Source organism: Erinaceus europaeus, chromosome 10 (genome assembly GCF_950295315.1).
Source record: "Erinaceus europaeus chromosome 10, mEriEur2.1, whole genome shotgun sequence".
Lineage (NCBI taxonomy): Eukaryota > Metazoa > Chordata > Mammalia > Eulipotyphla > Erinaceidae > Erinaceus > Erinaceus europaeus.
The window spans coordinates 57,747,016-57,770,608 of NC_080171.1; positions in this window are offsets into that span (position 1 = coordinate 57,747,016).

Sequence of the window (23,593 nt, forward strand, 5' to 3'; positions counted from 1 at the left end):
GGGGTAGACATGCAGCTTCCTGGGCCAGTGGGGGTGGGAGTGGGCAGGAAGGATGGATCACAGTCCTTTGGTGGTGGGAATGGTGTTTATGTACACTCCTAGCAAAATGTAGACATATAAATCAGTAGTTAATTAATATGAGAGGGGGGAAATCAATTGTATGTCTCAAAGTTTCTCAAAACACAAACTGAATCTTTTTAATATATAGGCTGTGTATTTGATATGCGGACTCTCTCAAAAGCCTAGACCAAGTAGATTAGAAGCATCCAATAGCACAGCTATATACAAGATACTGGATACTGTACAGCAAAACATAACAAAAGGACTTTTCAAAGTTCACCCAATTAACAAATAATGTGATGATAACATTAACTATCGATTATCTTTTTGAACCCTAAGACAGCAGGAACCTCACATCTCCACTATAGAGCCCCTACTTCCCCCAGTCCTGGAACCCTTGGATAGGGCCCACTTTCCCGTATGCATCTCCCAATCCAAACCAAATAATATTTCATCCGCCGATCACAACCTAACCAAAGCAACGATTGCCAACTCAACGTGCTTCACCTCAGACTGTGTCCAGAGACTTCACGTGTGGAATGACAACCCTTCAGCTTCATTACTCGGGTGAGACCTTTCCTTTTATAGTACACTCTAATTTCATCTCAAGTAGTTCACTTTCTAACAAAGTCCCATAACCGAGATATACACCAGTTTCTTTGAGAGAGAGCTTATGTTCACACGTACCCATAAACTACTGCAAAATATATACCTGAAAGCAGAAGTACACTAGAGTTTGCAGTGAGTACCTCCCTAACACTTCCTCTCCACTATTCCAAGCTTGGGATCCATGATTGCTCAACAAATTGTTTGGCTTCGTATGTTAACTCTCTTTTCAATCACCAGGTTGCAGATGCCACCAGGATGCTGGCCAGGCTTCCCTGGATTGAAGACCCCACCAATGTGTTCTGGAGCTCAGCTTCCCCAGAGATACACCTTACTAGGGAAAGATAGAGGCAGACTGGGAGTATGGACCGACCAGTCAACGCCCATGTTCAGCGGGGAAGCAATTACAGAAGCCAGACCTTCTACCTTCTGCAACCCTCAACGACCCTGGGTCCATGCTCCCAGAGGGCTAGAGAATGGGAAAGCTATCATGGGAGGGGGTGGGTTATGGAGATTGGGTGGTGGGAATTGTGTGGAGTTGTACCCCTCCTACCTTATGTTTTTGTTCATTAATCTTTTCTTAAATAAAAAATTTAAATAAATAAATAAATAAATAAAACGAAATTCTGATTCAGTAGATGTTTCTTCTGATGATTCTGAGGTAAAGTTTTCAGGGACTAGATTTGAGAATAATTGCTTTAAGAATTTCTAATAATTTTAGAATCCATGGTATGGGATCAATAAAGTTGTATTACCACAGTTCCTATGATGCTGGTGCAAGAGAATCCTTTGGGTTGGAGGGGAGGCAGTAGTGTACCTGGTTAAGCAGCACACATTACCATGTGAAAGGACCTGGGTTTGAGCCCCTGCTCCCCACCTGCAGGAGGAACACTTCACAAGTGGTGAAGTAGGTCTACAGGTGTCTCTCCCTGTATCCTCCTCTCCTTTAAATTTCTCTCTGCCTATCCAATTAAAAATAAATTTAAAAAAGGAAAATATATGGCTGCCAAGAGCAGTGGTCTTGTAGTGCTGACACAAAGTCCTAGTGAATATCCTTATGGCAGGGGAAAAAAGAATCCTTTGGGTTCTTCAGAGATGGACAAATAATCAAATAAGAATGCAGGTATATATTTTCCTTTAACTTATGGATACATGTACACATGTGTTCCGTCTCATGGGCTCTGATATACATCTTGGTTCTGTGACTCTGTTAGGAAGTTCACTACCTGATATGGAATTGATGAGTCTTATGTCTGTTCTCACCTACTTCCTATTTCATTTCCCTAAGTCACTCCAAGACTAACCTTGTCAGACAGGGTAAGGACTACAAAAACTGGATAAGGCAAGAGACTGCATACTTTAATGATAGCTCTTTTGATCTCTAGCAGGCCACTCCATCATCCATGGCCCTAGTCAGATAATCCTGGGACTCCCACATAGACATGTTGGGCCTAGACCTCTAACAAATTCCTTTCTCTACTGTCATTGGTCACCTCAATCAAGAACAACATAGTGAATCCTCTTGTGGGCTTCTACAGGACCTTGCCCTCAATGTTGGTCAACACTGGGAGGGACTTCTCTATTCTCTGAGCTATAACTGCAGAATGCAAACTCAGACCTGTTGTTAAAATTCGGAGGCTCTTGCCGGGCTGGCTTGCTTCACGGCGGGTAACAGAGACGTGGAGACAATGGCTGGGCAGGGAAGCTGTATTTCTTTATTCAAGAACAACGATTCACAAACTAAGACAAACTAATCACCAAACAGAACTCGGCTGTCTCTTTGCGGCGGTACAAGCACTCCCTCTTACTCTGTAACTCGGGAACTCTCCAACTCTGGAACTCTGGAACTCTCATACTGGGGAACCCTCTGAAACTCTGGCACACTGAAACTCTCTCTTACTCTGTAACCCTGAAACTCTCGAACTCAGGAACTCAGGAACCCTCTCTCGGGGTTCCTTGGGGCGGGGCAGGCCCGCGAAATTAACAGGACTGATCCAATTCTCTTGGCGGGGGAGGGCTAGAACAAACCAATGTAAAGCATATGACACAGACCAACATGGATGGAGCAGTTACACTGTGCTGAATATGGGCCCCAGATCAAATTGAGGGAGTTTACAGTTAATGATATTTATATAATTTTCCCATATTGTGGAGCTACTCTTTGCCCTGATCCAGCTTTTCAGTCCTATTTCCAACTGATACCAACTCTTCAGACAATACCTTTAGCCTACCTGCATCTTAGCTGTAGATCTCAGGCAAAACTAGTAAAGTCATGGAACCCTCAGAATATACTTAAAATAGACCTACTAGCCTTTTCCAAAATAGAGGCCCCAAATCTCATCTTCTATATCCTTACCTTTAGGCACCTGGTTATTAAACAATTTGTTCTGTTATATATCTTAATGCCTTTTCCTCTACCGTGCTGCAAATGCTACCATAACGCATACCTGACTTAACTGGAGAGATGACCTCATCAGTGTACCCTGGAACCCCACCTCCCAGAGTCCTAACCCACTAGGGAACGATAGAAAGAGTTTGGGAGTATAAACCAACCTGCCAACTCCTATGTCCAGCAGAGAAGCAGTATTATAAACTAGACCTTCCACCTTCTGCACCACAGAATATAATCCTGGGTCCATGATCCCAGAGGGATAAAGAACAAGAAAGCATCCAATGGAGGGGATGGGATACATAAATCTGGTGGTGAGTTGTGTGGAACCGTACCCCTCTTACCCTACGATCTTGTCAATCATTATTAAAAAAATACATAGTACTGTTAATGTATATGTGTTACACATAAATACATTTTGATAATAAAAAGAATGAAGGAGGTTGATAGGAGAAAAATTTAAGAAGAATTTAATTATTAATTTAATTATTACTTCCTGGGAAAATGGGAAAGATTCAGCAAAACTCAGCCACAGGGAATTCAGAATATTATGGAATCCTTAGCTAAAACAAAGTCTGGGTTAGAGAGTGGGAAACCCTATGAAAGAGATAAGGGAATTGGATCTTCCTTTACGAGAGAGAAAAAACTCTGGGAGAAAAGCTTCTGCAGTGAGAGCTTTGCCTTGGTTCATACCTCATCTGGATACAACTTGAAGGGATTATGTTAAGTGATATAAGTCAAAGAGAAGATTCATATCTAACTCTCTTCCTTATTTCTGGAAATATTTGGATAGGCAGCAGAGGACTAGGGAATCATGAGATTCATTCTGGGTAAACAAGGTGGGAAAAGTGAGAAAATCAGATATTGCTTCTTGGATCAAGGTTTCTTGATGATGATGGGCTTTCTGTGAAAATCCTCCTGTAGTATGGTTTAACTTGTCTTATTATCTCCAATACCGAGGCAAACAGTAGGATGAAGCTGTGAATCCCAGAGTATTGTCCTTTTGTTTACGAATTTCAGTTTTAGCATATTAACTGTTTTACATAATAACTTCTCTAAGCAAAGCACTGGGTGTTCCCTCTCCCAGGCCAATGCATCAACCTCAGCTCAGTTATCATTCCAGCTTAATGTCAGGCAACTCTGCTTCTTGGGTCATGTTTTCAGAATCACCATCTATAGCAGCAGTAGCCAAAATGCACTTCTCAAATAATAAGAATTAAACATTGAAACTATTCCTTGACCCATAAACTGCAGAATAGAAACCACCTTAGCAGGCATAAAGGCAACATTAATCTTGTACATCTCCATAAAAGCTCTTGGGTGGCTAGGAAAGATTTTGAAGGGAGTCTATTTTTTGAGTAGTAGATCTCAACAGTAGGTCTAAAATATTCAATAATCTACTTGTAAACAGATGGACTGTCCTTTGGTTTCATTGATAGGTACAGGCAGAGTTAATTCAGCATAAGTTTTGAAAGACCCTACGGATTTCAAAACAGTCAATGAGCACTGGTTTCAACTTAATATTACCAACTACTCTAGGCCCTAAAATAGAGAATCAATCTATCTTTTGTAGCTTTTGAGTCAAACATTGATTTCTGCTCTCTATTAAAGTCCTAGATGGTATTTTCTTCTAATATAAGGTTATTTCATGTACATTGAAAGCATCTTGTTTAATAACATTAATCAGTTACCTTCTAGATAACTTGTTATGTCTCCTACATTAGCACTTGCTGTTTAACCTTGAAATTTTTTATAGCAGTAGTTTCTTTCCTTAAACCAAATAACCTAACTTCTGCTAACTTAATTATTTTCTTCTGTATCTTCTTCTTAGCCTTCAAAGAATCAAAGAGAGTTAGAATGTGCTATAGATGAGGCTTTGGTTTAAGAAAACGTTGGAACAGGTTTGATCATCTGTCCATAACACTTTCTCCATATCAGTGATAAACTTGTTTTTCTTCCTTGTCATTTGTGTGTACCTGGAGTGGCACTTTAAAATTCTTTGAGGAATTTTCCCTTTGTACTCAAAACTTGGCTATCATTTATAGTTTGTGATGTAAAGTGAGAAAAGTGTATCTTTTATCTGAATACCCAGAGACCATTGTAGAGACAGCTGTTGACCTAATTTCAATGCATTTGTGTCTCAGGCACAAGAAGAGGGAGACAGGGCCAGATCGGTCAATCAGACCATAAATATCTCATTAAATTTCCTCTCCTATGTAGGCATAGTCTGTGAGGTTCCAGAGCAATTGTAAAGCTAAGATCAAAGATCTCTGATAATGGGTCACCATAGCAGATATAATAATAAAAATGTTTGAAATAGTGTAAGAAATACAAAAATATGATAGAGACATGAAAAAAGCTCATACTTTGAAAAGATGGGGCCAGAATCCCTACGTGATATAACATTATCCAATTTAACAAGTTATATAAGAAATAAATGAAGAGTCAGGCAGTAGCTTAGTGGGTTAAGCACAGGTGGCGCAAAGCGCAAGGACCGGTATAAGGATCCCGGTTCAAACCCCCAGCTCCCCACCTACAGGGGAGTCGCTTCACAGGTGGTGAAGCAGGTCTGCAGGTGTCTATCTTTCTCTCCCCCTCTCTGTCTTACCCTCCTCTTTCCCTCTCTCTCTTACCCTCCTCCTCATTTCTCTCTGTACTATCCAACAACAACGACATCAATAATAACTACAACAATAAAAAACAAGGACAACAAAAGGGAGTAAATAAATATTAAAAAATTTTAAAAAAATAAATGCAGTTATCTGCCAAGCACAGCATAATACATCACAATAAAAGAAGGTATCTCTTTGAAATCCACAGGGATTACCCTATTACCCTAAATCCAAGCAAACTGTTGTTGGTATGTCTAGCCTACTGGTTACTTTAGAGCTTTGGATTAATGTTAGAGGTAAAATTATTATGACTCTCCTCCTGTATTCAGTCTTTCCCACAAAGATAGAATTAACCTTAACTTGTACTTTCAAAATCACCTCCTGTTGCCCTTCCACTTTACTGAACACTAGCACTTAGAGCTTATAATGTCATGAATTATAACCACAAACAGGATTGTAGAGTCATGTCCCAGAAAGCCATTTTCTCAAAGAGGTTTGAGTGAACAGTGGAAATAATATTTTATATCAATGATGAATAAGTTGAGCAATGTAAAAATGCAAAGATAGAAGAAGAATATGCCCAATACCTTTGTAGTAACTGCTGTGGAAAGCATAGTTTCGGAAAATAGCTTTCTGCCACTTATTATCTGAGAAGGGAAAAGAATGCCACTTCAGTGGTATAAAAACAAATAGCTATTCTTACTTATGGAATAAATATAATCATCAGTGGAGATTAGTCGTAAAGCCAAACCTAATGAAATCTAGGTCAATGAAACATAAAAATTGAATATGTAGATTTATAAACAGTGACTAAAAAGGAGTGATATTATAGGAAAATTCACACTTAGAACCTAGAACCAAAGCTATGAAGGTAGTTAGACCTCAGTTTAAGACGTGCCTTTGCTACTTGCTAATCATTTGATCTAAGGAGAGATATTCAGTAGCTCCAAGAATTGAAATTTCCTTTTCAATAACATGGTCATTGAAAAATGGTTCAGAAAATTCTCGTAGTACACGTGTAAGTGTCTGGTGCATGGAAATATCAATAAATGACAGTAGGACAAACATACAGGAGAAAACAACATCAACTTTGCACTAAAGTTACATTGTAAGAAAGAATTTGAACAAAGAGGAATGATTATAACAAGAAAAGCAACAGTTTAATTAAAGCCAATGTAATAAAAGAGCTAAATTACTTACCATCATATACTAGCTCATTTAATTCCCAAGCAAGTAAACAAATAAACAAATACCCATGAAATAAGGGTTTGATTCTTTCAGATGAGGATATGGGGTATAGTAGCAAGCAGAAATTAAGTGAAGATATAGTTGGACATTTTGGAAAGGGAATATAATGTTATAGGCAGAAAAATATGCATATTAGATAAAAATATGAAATTCTACAATTCAAGGAAAGACTAGTTATTAAATATCTAAATAGGAGGGGGATATATTTCCACCAACAAAATAACAATACTGCCATACTTGCTAAAATTAGAATGACTGAAAATTTGTATAACAAAAACGTTTCAACTAATTAAGCTTTAATCATGTGAGAAGTTAGAAGACATGCGTCCATATATTTCTAACAAAAAAAAAAAGAAAGAAAGAAAGAAAGAGACAGATAATGCAAAAAGTACTGTTGCAACCCCAGGTTCTCTTGTTTCTTTATTAACTCTCTGCCTAAATGATGTGTCAATTAGAGAAAGTGGGTATTAAAGTCTACTACTATTACAGTGTTGCTATTGAAGTATTCTTCATAGCACTCTTAGTAGATGTTTGAGGTATTTAAATGGTCCCTCACTGAATGCATAAACATTTATAATCCTTAAGTCCCCTTAACTGACTGATCCTCTAAGCATTATATAATGTCCATCTCTATATTTTATTACTTTATTTACTTTAAAGTTTACTGTGTCAGATATGAGAATAGCTGTACCTACCCTTTTTATGTGGTCTGTTAGCTTGTATGATAGTTTCTATCCTTTCACTCTGACACTGCCTTTGTTAAGTTAGATGAAATTCCTATAGACAGGGGCCAGATTGTAGTGTTCAAGGACCCAGGTTCAAGCCTCTGGTCCCCACCTGCAAGGAGAAAGCTTTACAAGTAATGAAGCAGGGCTGCAGGTGTCTCTCTGTTTCTCTCCTTTTCTACCTCCCCCTCTCCTCTCAATTTCTGTCTCTATCCAATAATAAATAAATAAAATAAAATAAATTACTATAGACAATATATGATTGGATTATGTTTTCTGATACATCCTCCTACTGTGCCTTTTAATGGGTGAGTTCAGAACACTGACATTTATTGATATTATAGATTTAAGATACTTCACTGCCATTATCTTGACAACAATTACATAGGACCACTGAGAGTTGGCTTTTAGAACACTTAAAAATTACTTCATTTGATCCTGTATAGTTAATGAAAATCTGACAGTATCAACAAAGCATTTATTTCTACTTTTCATATGAGGAATGTATTTAGGAGGCCAGGCAGTGGTACACCTGGTTAAATACACACATTACAGTGCACAAGAATCTGGATTCACCTCCTTGTCCTTCAGGGGAAGTTGAAGTAGGTCTGCAAGTTTCTATATCTCTCCCCTTCCACCTCAATTTCTCTGTCTCTATCTAATAATAAATAAACACACAAAATATATTTTTCAATATTTTAAAAGAATAAATGTGCTCAGTGGTTACTTCTTGAAAACATAGATTTACCCTGAAAATCCCTTTGTAAACTGAGCACATTGGTACAGTCTATTTTCCATTCACATGTCAGATATTCTGTGCAGTGAACAGTGGGGTGTGAATGGTTTGGTTCAAAGTCTATGACCTGCCAATACTACTTCTTAATCCTCAAAGAGTCAGTCAGAAGACTCTGCTTCTGCTTCTCTGATATTTGAAAAATACTCTAAAGAATTTAGGACAGCCTTGCCAATTCTGCAATGAAAATGGATCATCTTAGGGTATATCCCTAGGAGAGGCATTACTGGGTCATATGAAAGGTCCATATCTAGCCTTAGGAGCGTTCTCCAGACTGCTCTCCACAGAGGTTGGACTAATATACATTCCTGCAAGCAGTGCAGAAGGGTTCCTTTGTCCCCACAGCCTCTCCAACATTTGTTGCTGATGTCCTTTTTGATATATGCCATTCTTACAGGGGTGAGGTGGTATCTCAATGTTGTCCTTATTTGCATTTCTCTGACAATCAGTGACCTGGAGCAATTTTTCATGCATTTGTTAGCCTTTTGTATTCCTTCTGTAGTGAATGTTCTGTTCATATCTTCTGCCCATTTTTGGACGGGATCATATGCTTTTTTGTTGCTAAGTTTGGTGAGCTCTTTGTATATTTTGTGATTAGCCTCTTGTCTGATGTATGGCATGTGAAGATCTCCCATTCTGTGAGGGGTCTCTTTGTTTGTGTGATAGTTTTTTGGCTTCACAGAAGCTTTTGAATTTGATGTAGTCCTATTGATTTGTTTCTGATTTAGTCTTCCTTGCAGTTGGGTTTGTATAATCAAAGATGTCCTTGATGTTTAGGTGGTAAAATGTTCCACCACTGTTACCTCAAGGACTCCATAACATCCAACCAAAAAGATATGTGTACACGTATGTTCATAGCAGCAAAATTTGTAATAGCTAAAACCTGGAAGCAACCTAAGTGCCCAACAACAGTTGAGTGACTGAGAAAGCTGTGGTATATATACACAATGGAATACTACACAGTTATTAAGAACAATGAACCCACCTTCTCTGACCCATCTTGGATAGAGCTAGAAGGAATTATGTTAAGTGAGATAAGTCAGAAAGATAAAGACAAGTATCAGATGATCCCACTCATAAACAAAAGTTGAGAAAGAATAACAGAAAGGGAAAGACAAAGCAGGATTTGATTAAGTTTGGAGTAGGGCACCAAAGTAAAAACCCTGGGTTGAGGGTGAGGGTTGATGGTCGGCTTCATGGGGAGGGGTGAGGGAAGGGGAGGATGGGATGGGACAAAGTCTTTTGGTGGTGAGAATAGTGTTTATGTACATTCCTATTAATATGTAGTTGTATAAATCACTATTTAATTAATATGAGAAGGGAAAAATAATTGAATGTTTCAAACTATTTAATGTGGAGACCATAGGCTGAGTATTTGATATGCTGAATCTCTTAAAATTTTAACAGAAGCAGCAGTGGCACAGCTATATACAAATAATGTCAAAGGACATAAATTATGGTGACGTTTTGTATGATACAGCAAATCCTAACACAGGGATTTTTCAAAGTTAACCCAAATGCCAAATAATGTGATTATAGCAATAAGTATCTATTGCCTTCTTAAACCTTAAGGCAGCAGGAATCTCCTTCGTCCTCTATAGAGCCAATATTTTCCCCAGTCCTGGAATCTCTAGTGTGGGGCTCACTTTCCTGCATGCCTCTTTCAATTCATACCAAATGATATTTTATCTGCTAATCCTAACCTAATAAATGCAACGAGTACCACCTCGGCATGCTTCACTTCATACTTTGTCCAGAGATATCATACATGGAATGTCAGCCCTTCAGCTTCATTACTTTTCCTTTCATAGGATTCTATAATTCCAACCCAGGAGGTTCACTTCCTAACAAAGTCCCAAAACCTAGATATAGACCAGATCCCAGGAGATAGGGCACATGTTCATATGTATCCATAAATTAGGGCAAAATATATACCTGAAAGGAAAAGTGCACAATAGTCTATAGTGAGTCAGTATAAAGTTCATAATGAAATAGTTAACTTAGAGTTAGATACCATCGTCACCTATTTCCTACTATACTTCCCTCACTCAAAAGAAAACCTTATCAAAGCAAGGACTGCAAAAGCTGAAAAAGGGCAAAAGACTGGCATACTTTAACAATGACTCTTTAGTCACTATCAGGCCACCCCATCAGACATGATGGGCCGAGACCATGAATAAATCCCTCTCTTCACTGTTAACAGTCATCTCTATGAGCAATAACACAATAGACCCCTTTGTGGGCTCCCATAGGACCTTGCCCTCAACTTGGATCAACAACAGTAGAGAACGTTCCATCCTCTGAAGGGAGGCTGGACAACATACTATATGCTACACCTGAGGAAGATGGGTCGATATTGGGGCAGCTTGAAATGTTCCTACTCATGACCACAGAATATGAGCTCAGATCTACAGGAATTCAGAGGTCACATAGGCTCCTAAACTGAATATGGGACCCATATTACATCAAATCAATGGGGGTTATAGTCAACAATATTTATACACCTTTCCCATATTTGGGAGCTACTCTCTTCCCTAATCCAGCTTTCGGATCTTTTTTTCCAGCCATGACATTATCTCCCAAGGCAATAACTTGGATCCACCTTCATATCAGATTTCAGGCTTGGGGAGAGGAGGGAGAGAAAAAAAAACCTAGTATAGTCACAGGTCCTTTGGAATATAACTAAAATATGCCTATTAGCTATCTACAAAATGGAGGACCCCCCAACAATTCATCTGCACTACTCCAGCCTATAGGTTCGTGATTGTTCAACAATTTGTTTGGCTTTGTATGTTAACTCTCTTTTCAGCCACCAGGTTCCAGATGCTAGCATGATGCTGACCAGACTTCCCTGGATAGAGGACTCCACCAATGTTTCCAGGAGCTCCAATTCCCCAGAGCCCCACCCACTAGGTAAAGAGAGAGGCAAACTTGGGAGTATGGATCGACCTGTCAACACCCATGTTCAGCAGGGAAGCAATTACAAAAGCCAGACCTTCAACCTTCTGCATCCTACAATGACCTTGTGTCCATATTCCCGGAGGGTTAAAGAATAGGAAAGCTATCAGGGGAAGAGATAGGATACAGAGTTCTGGTGGTGGGAATTGTGTGAAGTTGTACCCCTCTCATCCCATGGTTTTGTCAGTGTTTCCTTTTTATAAATACAAAAAAGAAAGAAAGAAAGAAAGAAAGAAAGAAAGAAAGAAAGAAAGAAAGAAAGAAAGAAAGAAAATGGATCATTTCTGCTATTTTCACATCTTACACAAATACAAAATGATCTTCTTCTCCACAAAGTTAAATTCCATTCAGATATATGACAATATTTCCCAATTAAAGTCTGCAAATGGATTAGCATAGCAAAACTTATTACAATAGGTATTTAGAGGTTCACCATCCAAAACAACGTGTAGGATAGGCTATGAGCTGGTGCAAAGATTAACTCTGACATAATAACTGTTTTTAGATTTGCTGGGTAACAGTTTTTATTTTATTTATGAGCCTCATATTTTAAATTGACGTTTATGCTGGGCAATGTGTGAAATTATTTGACTGTGACCAGAAGTATTTATAAATTCAATGTGAAGACTGACACATTTCATATGCTATTTGTATTTTGAATATATTGGAAATGCTACAATTAAAATATCAAAGTTGAAAGAGTAAAGGGGAATGATACAAATCCTGTTAAATAATGTTTGAGTGAACACATATTTTAAAAGTTATAAAAAGAATAGGAGCAATATGAACTACTTATCTCAGTGCCTGAAAATATGCAGAAAGCAAAAATAAGACTTGCTAAGGCTGGCATATGAAAAGGACTGCATGAAATGTTAACTTAACACATTTGAAACAGTAATATAATGAGGACTGGGTGAGCCATAAATGTCCTCAAAAATACCTAGAAGCTTATGTGGTTTCTGTCTCTTTCACTCTCATTGTCATTTGTAAACCATCAAACACAAAGTTTTTAATTGATGAGAATTTTCTTGGATAGCATATATATTATCAAATAGTAAAACATCGCTGCCTTACATAAGTTCTTTTCAGGAATTATATCTCTAGTTAGAGTTTGGGGCTTGGTTTCTATATGACCATCTGCCATATGCCCTATTCTTCAAGTTCCGTGGTTTCACAGATTATTTATAAAGTCACCAATAGGGAAAAGGCTCTACATCCAAGAAGCTTTAAGGGGTTTATCTTACTGATTTTGGAGGCAGCTAGGTAAAGGAATGATAATATAATTATCCACAAGAAAAAAAAATCCAACAGAACACATGATTTGTTCCCTTTTTTTGTGACTCAAAATGTCTGATTCACATTTAGCACAATTCATTTCCTTTTAGTGAAAGTGGCAGTACCATCCCTTTCAAAATAACCCTTCTTCAGAATCCCCCTCAGCATTCAGAAATGACATACAATAGCAATAATAGTAATAATTATAGTAATAACAATACCGCGTATTTAGTGATTCAGGGTAGAGTGATTGACACTGAAGACAATTATTGCTAGCATATAGTAAAAAAAAAACTGGTTTGTTAGTAAGTAGAAGCACAAGACATTTGGCAACTGGTGAAATGATGAAATATGTTACTAAACACATAGCTCATTAGAATCAGGAAGTCTGTCACACTGACTGTGGCAGAGAAATACTTCAAATATGGTTTTTCCATATTTGTCATTTATCCTACTATGAGGCACACTAAGTAGGCACTTAAACAATAAAACTCATTTTATCAGTGGTAACTACGGAGTAAGCTTCCTAAATAAAAACTAATGATGAATATTTGGAGAATAGAGGATGATTTAATTTCTGGAACAAACGACTTTTGAATAATAAGCAAGGAAGTCAGAATCAAAAGGCAGATTGAGTCGAGGGGTACGCGGTAGAGCAGTGGGTTAGGCACACATGCTGTGTAATGCCGGGACTGGCACAAGGATACTGGTTGGAGCCCCCGACTCCCCATGATACTATAATTATCCACAAGAAAAAAAATCCAACAAGATGCATATCATTTGTTCCCTTTTTCGTGACTCAAAATGTCTGACTCACATTTAGCGCAATTCATTTCCTTTTAGTGAAAGTGGCGGTACGATCCTTTTCAAAATAATCCTTTTTCAGAATCCCCCTCAGCATTCAGAAATGACATACAATAGCAATAATATAGTAATAACAATACCATGTATTTAGTGATTCAGTGCAGGGAGGTTCCTTCACAAGCAGTGAAGCACGTCTGTAAGTGTCTATTTTTTCTCCACCTCTCTGTCTTCCCCTCTTCTCTCCATTTCTCTCTGTCCTATCCAGTAACAGTAATAACAACAAGGGCAACAAGAATGGAGAAAAAACGACTTCCAGGAGCTGTGGATTTGTAGTGCAGGTACCAAGCCCCAGCAAGGACCCTGGAGGCAATAGTAATACTACTACTACTACTAATAATAATATAAATAAAAAGTAAACAAGAATAATGCTAAATCAAATATGCTAATCAGAAAATCTGTTTGACAAACAAAACCTTATAGGATGTATAGGGAGCTCTAGGGAGCAAAACATTAGTAACAAAATCTAATCACATAATCGGCAATATAATATTGGCAGAAACTTGGCATGCTAGCACTAAAGGAAACCCATGTTAAATGATGCAAAGGTCATTCTAGTTTAGTGTTTAGTGAAAGCTTTTTACAAAGCACATAAGAAAATATAAAAATTAACAATGGAGTTGTAGATTTGTCAATATATCTACATTAATATATAGTATATAGCATATTGTATATAATGTTGTAATGAGATAGCATTAATTTATCACTCTGTATGAGCCAGGTAAGCTGTTTCACAATTTGAATCTATCTATCTATATATATATCTATATATATCTATATATAGATATATATATATATCACCATGACCCTCACAAAATCAAAATCTGACCTAGTAAATTGTTACGGCCTTTTTTAGCTCTATTCCATGATACATGAATAGGGCAGCATTAAATCTAGCAGATAAGAAGGCTCTCTGAGGAACTGTATGAAATAAGAACGTTCATAGGGAGAAGAGAGTAGAAACAAGGGAGTCATCTAGACCTAAAATGGATTGGGCAGAGCAAGGTTACCCTTTTTTATGGGATGGCAGGGATCTATCAGATAGATTACCTAACTAGTACTAATCAAGTAATTCTTTACTGACGTACTTACGATTCAATTTCTAAGGGAGCTGAAACTGTAATGAAGTCTCAGTATAAGTCAAAGCATTTTGAGAGTTTTATCTAGTTTCTTTTAAAAGATTTATTTATTTATTTATTTATTTATTCATGAGAAAGATAGGAGGAGAGAGAGAACCAGACATCACTGGGTATATGTGCTGCTGGGGATTGAACTGAGAACCTCATGCTTGAGAGTCCAGTGCTTTATCCACTGTGCCTCCTGGAAACACAGAGTTTTGTCTGTGTTTTTAACACTGACTTGCCTCATGCTAGAATTCCTGCCCCCCCATTTCCTCTGAAATTGGACTGACCATCATTAGTAAAAGTGTGACTCCATATTATTTCTCAGACATGCTCACTGTGAGCATCAAATGAGCAGAAACAAAAAGTATTTATTTGAAATTACCAGTTAAGGAAGATAGTGAGATCTTGATAATATTCAGCCATTATTACTATAAGTAAAACATGCTAAGCTTCAGACATTTAAAAATATTTTGACCTCTCCAGTATTTGTTGTTTCTGTCATTTCTGATGTATGACATTCTCACAGGAGTGAGGTGGTATCTCATTTTTGTCTTTATTTGCATTTCTTTGACAGTCAGTGACTTGGAGCAATTTTTCACAAGTCTGTTGGCTTTTTGTCTCTTCTGTAATGAATATTCTGTTGATATCATCTCCCACTTTTGAATTGGGTCATTTTTTTTTATTCTGTTGCTAAGATTGTGAGCTCTTGATATATTTTGGTTATTAGCCTCTTTTCTGATGTCTGGCATATAAAGATCTTCTCTCATTCTGTGAGGAATCTCTATGTTTGGGTGATGATTTCTTTTGCTGTGCCGAAGATTTTCAATTTGATTAGTCTCATTGGTTTATTTTTGCGTTAGTTTCCTTCCAGTTGGGTTTGTATCATCAAATATGCCCTTGAGATTTATACGGTAAAGTGTTCTACCAATATTATCCTCTAAGTATTTGATAGTTTCAGGTCTAACATGCAGACCCTTGATCCATTCGGAGTTGACTTTCATTTTTGTTGAGATGCTGGAGAGGTTGTGGGAACAAAGGAACCCTCCTGCACTGCAGGTGGGAATGTAACCTGGCCCAACCACTGTGAAGAGCAGTCTGGAGAACCCTCAAAAGCTAAATATGGACTTTTCTTTTGACCCAGTAATTCCTTTCCTAGGGATATATCCTATAGAATCAATCACATACATCCAAAAACGATATGTGCACACTTACGTTCATAACAGCACATAATAGCCAAATTCTGGAAACAATCCCGATGCCTAACAACATAGATGAGTCGCTAAGAAAGTTGTGGTATATATGCACAATGACTACTAATCAGCTATTAAGAATAATGAACCCACCTTCTCTGACCCATCCTGGATGAGCCCTTGGAATAAACCTAAAATAGACCTACTAGCTTTTTCCAAAATGGAGACCCCAAATCTCATCTGCTATATTCTTACATTTAGGTTCCTGTATTAAACAATTTGTTCTGCTTTATATCTTAATGGTTTTCAGCCACCAAGTTGCAGATGCTACCATGATGCCAACCTGACTTCCCTGGGCAGATGACCTCACCAGAATGTCCTGGAACCCTACCTCTCTGGAGCCCTGCCCCACTAGGGGGCATTGTCAATGCCCATGTCCAGTGGAGAAGCAATTACAGAAGCCATACCTTACACCTTCTGTACCCCATAATTTTCCTGTGTCCATACACCCAGTGGGATAAAGAATAGGGAACCTTCCAATGGAAGGGAAGGGATATGGAACTCTGATGGTGGTAACTGTATGGAATTGTTCCCCTCTTGTCATACAATATCTTCAATCATTATTAAATCAATAAAAAATATTTTGACCAGGAGTCGGTCGGTAGTGCAACGAGTTAAGTGCATGCGGCATGAAGCACAAGGACCAGTAAAGGATCCTGGTTCAAGCCCCTGGCTCCCCACCTGCAGGGGAGTCGCTTCACAGGTGGGGAAGCAGGTGTGCAGGTGTCTCTCTTTCTCTCCCCCTCTGTCTTCCCCTCCTCTCTCCACTTCTTTCTGTCCTATCCAACAATGTTGACACATCAATATCAACAACAATAATAACTACAACAATAAAACAACAAGGGCAACAAAAGGGAATAAACAAATATATATATAATATATATATATTATATATATATAAACCATCTTTGTCTCCATAAAATTAAAAGCATTATCTAGGTTGTTTTCTTTTTCTTTGTGCCTGTTTCATTTTGTTTTGCCACATATATATACACACATATATATATGAATATATATATGTATATACACAAACACATATATATACATATGACAAAATTGTGTGTGTGTGTGTGTGTGTGTGTGTGTGTGTGTGTGTGTGTGTGTAAATAAAGAGACCACAGGACCACAGAACTGAAGCTTCTTTCAATGCAGTGGGGGTTGGACTAAAACCTGAGCGACTGACTTGAACTTAATCACACACATGGCAAAGCAGCACACTCTCCATTTTGCCAGCTCGAATGTACTTTATTTTTTAACTTACTTATTTTATTTGATAGGATATAGGGAGAAATTTAGGGAAAGTGAGATAGTGAGGGAGACAGAGAGACACCTACAGCCCTGCTTCACCACTTCTGAATCTTCTTTCTGCAGATGGGGACCTGGAGCTTGAACCCAGGTCTTTGCACACTGTAATGTGTATGCCTAACCAGATGCACCACCACCCAGCCACAACTCTATTTATTTTCATACTAATAACTACTCTCATCAAAAAGTGAAATAGTGTTGCCCTGTAATTATTTAAAATGATTGCTATGTTTAAAAGATTGTTTCTCATGCAGGGGAGACAGAATAATGTTTATGCAAAAGACTTTCATGCCTGAGGCTCTGAGGTCCCAGGTTCAATCCTCAGCACCACATAAGCCAGTGCTGAGCAGTGCTCTGATGTCCCTCTATCTGTATCTCTCATCAAACAGTAAAATATAGTAACAATTAAAAGAAAAAAAAACTATTCCTCATTCCTGCTCTTGGATATACAGGCTTAAGCTTCTCATAAAACTAATTTTCTTGCAAATAAATGTGGGGGCAGTGTAGCAGCGCCCTCAGTAGGACAGCATGTTGTAGGGCAACAGGACCAGGGTTCTAGCCAACAGCCTCCACCTGTAGGGGGGAAGCTTAACAAGAGGTGAAGCAGTGCTATATCTCTCTCCCTTCTCTCTCAGTTTCTCCGTCTCTATCCAAAATACATAAATAAATAAATAAATAAATAAGCATTTTTAAAAGATATTATTTTCAATATTTTATGTAATAATAGTAATATACTACTCAAGGCTCTGAAGAATGGAAAAAAGTAGATTCTAGAAGGGAAAAATAGCACAATTCTTCTACTTCTAGCGTTTGCCCTTCTTCCGTAGCTAGTCAACAGCGTCAGGTTGAGCCTGATGTAAAGTTTCGAGACCTCCTTTGAATCTGGAGAGGTGGCAGTCGTTGACTATGTGGGTCATTGTCTGTAGCCGCAGGGGCAGTTCGGGTCATCTCTGGCTCCTCAGTGATGGAGCATAGCTGCGCACCGGCCATGGCCTATTCGATAGCGATTGAGGAGGGCCCAATCATAACGTGCTAGGTCAAAGCCGGGTTGATGCTTGCAGGGGTCTGTGATGAGGTGTTTGTTCTTTACCTCAGCTGACTGCCAACTCTGTTTCCAAGAGTCTGGAACAGAGAAGTTCAGTGTAGGTGTAGGGGACCAGATTGGATGACGAGACGTCAAGCGTTGGACAGGGTGGGTGAAGATATCCGCGTATATTGGCAGGTACGGTCGAGCATAGACGTGGAAAATGAACTTAGATGATGCCGCATCCCGACGAATATCTGGCGGGGCGATGTTGCTAAGAACTGGCAGCCATAAAACCGGGGTGGAACGGATGGTTCCAGAAATTATCCTCATGGAGGAATATAATTTGGAATTGACCAAGTGGACATGGGGGCTACTGAACCATACCAGAGCACAGTATTCTGCAGTGGAATAATGCCAGAGATGATGATTGTAGTGTGGAAGCACTCGCGCCCCGTGAGGAGCTGGCCAGTCTTGCAATGATGTTATTCCTCGCGCCCACCTTTGTTGCAGTTTTTATGAGATGTTCGTGAAATGACAGGGTGCGATCGAGAGTAACACCAAGATAGACTGGCTGGGCTTTGTGCCGGATTCTCGTATTGTCAAGCTGCATATTAAGCTCACGCGAGGCCAAGGCATGGTGTAGATGGAAAACAGATGATACCATTTTTGCGGTGCTAGGGATTAGTCGCCATTTTTTACAGTAATCAGATATCAGAGACATGTCTTTCGTGAGTGTTTCCTCAAGGATGTCAAACTTGGATGCCTGAGTTGCACAGCAGATGTCATCGGCGTAGATGAACTTCCTTGAAGAAGTTTCTGGGAGGTCATTGATTTAAATATTAAATAGCATAGAAGCCAGAACAGAGGCCACTTGAGACAAGTCTCCATCTGCTAGACTTGTCACCCAGATGCACCTGGAATCTTCTGTTTTGGAGAAGAAACGATATAGTGTTAGCCACCCATGGAGGCAGGCATCTTGAGATCTTGACTAGGAGACCACGGTGCCAGACCGTGTCATAGGCTGCTGTGAGATCAACAAAGACAGCACCCGTCTTTAAATTCTTCTGGAATCCATTTTCAATGTAAATTGAGAGGGCCAGGGCTTGTTCGCAGGTAGATCTTCCTGGGCGGAAACCAGCTTGGGCGGGTGATAGGAATTTCTCTGTAAGAGGAGAAATACATGACAGAAGCAGCCTCTCAAGGAATTTGTAACACATGGAGAGGAGAGAAATTGGTCTATAGCTGGCGGCCAGTGTTGGGTCTTTCTTTGGTTTCAAAATTGCTATTATCTTCGCACGACTCCAAATTTTGGGTATAGATTTGGATTACAAGATGTGGGACAGGAATGTAGTGAGCCACTTCTTTGCCGCGGGGCCCAAGTTAAGAATGAGTTCTGGGGTGATGTTATCATAGCCAGCAGCCGTTCCCGGTTTAACCCTCTTCAAAACGTCTTCCAGTTCAGACAGTGTAAAGGGAGAGAGTTTTGGAGATGGACAACATAAACAGAATAGCACAATGATTAACAAACACAGAGCATGCTGCTCTGTATCTTTATCCCAGAAACAATCCCAGAAGTAGTTTATGAGGAGAAAGGCAGGAACCTGATAGGTAAAATTTGTCCACACTTTGAGTGTCATATATCATGACTCATACCCTATATACATGCAGGAAAAATTAAGAGTGATAGAAATTGCTAAGCAGCGGCAGATCTGGTTGAGTGTACATGTTTCCCATGTGCAAGAACTCAGGTTTAAACCTCCAGTCTCCACCTCCAGGATGAGAAGCTTCACAATCAAGGAAGCAGTGAAACAGAGTTACAGGTGCCTATATTTCTCACTTACTTTCTATCTCTTCCCTCTCTTCTATTTTATTTATCTTATCACATAAAATCAGTAAGTAAATAGTGGAAAATTATAACAACTAAGTAAAAACACTCACAATTAAGTTTTGATGGGAAGCAGAAGACATTACCTTACAGTATGTTGCTTTGGCCTACGAGGTGAAAGTAATCAAGACTTAATAAATTAAAAAGTTTAACTGATCTTCAAGAATTAATATACAAGGAGAAAAAGAGCTATTTCCAGAGGTATCTTTGTAATCTAAAAATCCCATTTTCATGGCAGTAATTATCCTACTCTGCTCTTCTTAGTGTACTACTTGACGTCTCGTCACCCAATCTGGTCCCCTATGCCTACACTGAACTTCTCTGTTCCAGTCTCTTGAAAACAGAGTTGGCAGTCAGCTGAGGTAAAGAACAAACACCTCATCACAGACCCCTGTAAGCGTCAACCCGGCTTTGACCTAGCACGTTATGATTGGGCCCTCCTCAATCGCTATTGAACAGGCCGTGGCCGGTGCGTCGCTATGTTCCATAGCTGAGGAGCCAGAGATGACCCGAACTGCCCCTGCGGCTACAGACAGACTATGACCCACATAGTCAACGACTGCCACCTCTCCAGATTCAAAGGAGGTCTCGAAACTTTACATCAGGCTCAACCTGACGCTGTTGACTGGCTATGGAAGAAGGGCAAACACTAGAAGAAGAAGAAGAAGTGTACTACAAATCACTGTTCTCTTTTTTTGAAGCCCTAGTTCACTCCTCCATTCAGTAACTCAATGTGACAAACTTCAAATGCCTGACTTACCCTTGAGTCCATATCTCTGAGTTCCTATACTACATAATTAAATTTGTTTCTTACCTATTAACCTGTCTTATGTCAACTTAATTGTTAAACCAAGAAACTAGAAAAGAGGAGAATTTTTTTCTGTTGCCAAAGTCTTAAAGAAGTGAATAATATCTTAGTCTCTGATTGCCACTGACTTGGTAGTCTATATTTTGAAGTCAATTTTTATTAACTACCATAACAAAAATGAGCAGTGTTTTTAGAGAATGTAGTGGAATTGCAACTTTTTATACCATAAAACCAAACCTATAAAAATCTAATTATGTGCTATACAAAAGTCAAAAGTTTTAAGTCTCATCTGAAAGATAGTGAATGTTAAATCACAAAAAGACCCAAATGATAAATTAATTAGACAAACAATTTTTTATCAGCTTTTAATAACCCTGAAATACTACTTGGAAATTTCTAAAGATGCTAAATATAGATTTACTATATGACCCATTTCATTCTAGTATTGTTTATCTGTTCAGATGAACTAAAAAATGATGTCCTTGAAAAAAACTTATGTACAAATGCCCAGGGAAGCTTTCTCACCAATAATCAAAACGTTAACTCAATAATCCACCAAATTATGAATAGTTAATTTATGTATTATATATTCGTAGAATGCATTATTACTAAAAACTGAGTAAAAGTAGTGAATTATTCTGCAACATTTGTGAACTTTAAAATACTATGCTAAATGAAGAAAGTCCAATATAAAAGTTGTATATGATCATATACCTAGAAAATTAACAGCTATAATATAAATTAATTTATATTTAGTTATGACAAATGTATCAAGAAGGTTTCTATATAGTATAGTGTATTCTATGCATGTGAGAATGCATTGGTCCAACCCTTGGGGAGAGCAGTCTAGAGAACTCCCACAAGGCTAGAAGTAGACCTACCCTATGACCCCGCAATTCCTATTCTGAGGATATATCCTAAGAAACCAAACACAGCCATCCAAAAAGATTTGTGTATACCTATATTCATAGCATCATGATTTTTTTTAGCATCATGATTTTTAATAGCCAAAACCTGAAAGCAACCTAGGTGTCCAACAACAGACTAAGTAAGTTGTGTATATGGACTACTATTCAGCTATTAAAATGATAAATTCACCTTCTTCCCCTCATCATGGATGGAGCTTGAAGGAATCATGTTAATTGAGATAAGCCCAAAAGGAAATGGAATGATGCCACTCATACACACAAGTTGAAAAATAAGAACAGAAGGAAAAACTCTAAGCATAACTTGGACTGGGTTTGGTGTATTGCACCAAGTAAACAAATCTGGGGTGATAGGAAAGGTTCAGGTCCTGGAACATATGGGCAAAGGAGAACCTAGAGGGATTTAGATTGTCATGTGGAAAACTTTGAAATGCTACCAATGTACAAACTACTGTATTTTACTGTCTATTGTAAACTCTTAATCCCCCAATAGAGAAAAAAAAAAAAACTAGTGCATTCCCTTTCAAGTGAATAAATTTTTTGTAAATAGGTAACAGTGATTGTGGAAAAATACATTCATCACTATAAAATATTACAAAATATTTCAAAGTTGAGTTCTCTCCACCTCATAATATAAATTATTATGATAAATTATTTTTTTAATTTTTATTATATTTATTTATTTATTGGGTAGAGACAGCCAGAAATTGAGAAGGAAGAGGGGACAGAGAGGAAGAGATTGAGAAACACCTGCAGCACTGCTTCACTGCTTGTGAAATTTTCCCCTGCAGGTGAGGACCGGGGACTTGAACCTGCGTCCTTGTGCATTGTAATATGTGCGCTCAACCAGGTGCACCACCACCCAGCCCGATAAATCAAATTTTATTCTTTAATTTATCTTTTTTACTAGATTGAGAGTGACAGTTCTTATTAGGCAGATAAAAAGAGAGAGAAAGAAGTCAGGTGCTGTGGTTCAAACTAGGAAGCTCAAACATGTAAGTTAACTGTTTTCTATGTCAGCTATTTACCCAGTTCTTTATATCAAAAATATACAAACTGTACTATTATTACACAGAATATTCAACTAAGTAAATTTAGTTGTTTTGGAAAACACTGTTTAATTTTTCTTTTAATTATTTGTAAAAAATCACTTTAAAATGTTTAAACACTAACAAAATTCTGATCAACCTAAAGGGGGGGAAGATATATGCCTTTATATAATATTAATAATAAAATAGAGCAGGGTAAAAAAAAAAAAACCCTGTCCCAGATTACCTCAAACCTCGTGATCAGAGGCAGCTGAATGTTAAGAATGAGAAAAAAACAAAAAAAAAACCTCAGGACTAGACAAGGATAGCTGAAATAGACAGTTATGCAAATCTACTATCCACTGTATATTCTAGGGATGGCTAAAGGAGGAAAGGAAGTTGAGCAGAGATACTCGCAGTGAGAGTCCAACTCTGAGTCAGAATTCTTCCCCAAAATAATTCCCAAATGTGTATGAGTGAATTCAAAAAAGCCCACTGTTTGGTGGTGTGGGGGCTGGGGCCTGTGGCTTTGGAAGCTGTAGGATTAAGGAAGAAAGGATGACAAGAATGAGAAAAAGAAAAAAAAAAAGAAAGAGAGAGAGAAAAATGAAAAAGATAAGAAAAAGAACAGTCATAAAGGAGCGGTAAAAGGAAAGAGTTTTATTTATTTATTTATTTATTTTTAATTATTTAATTAGCTATGTGGGGTGAGG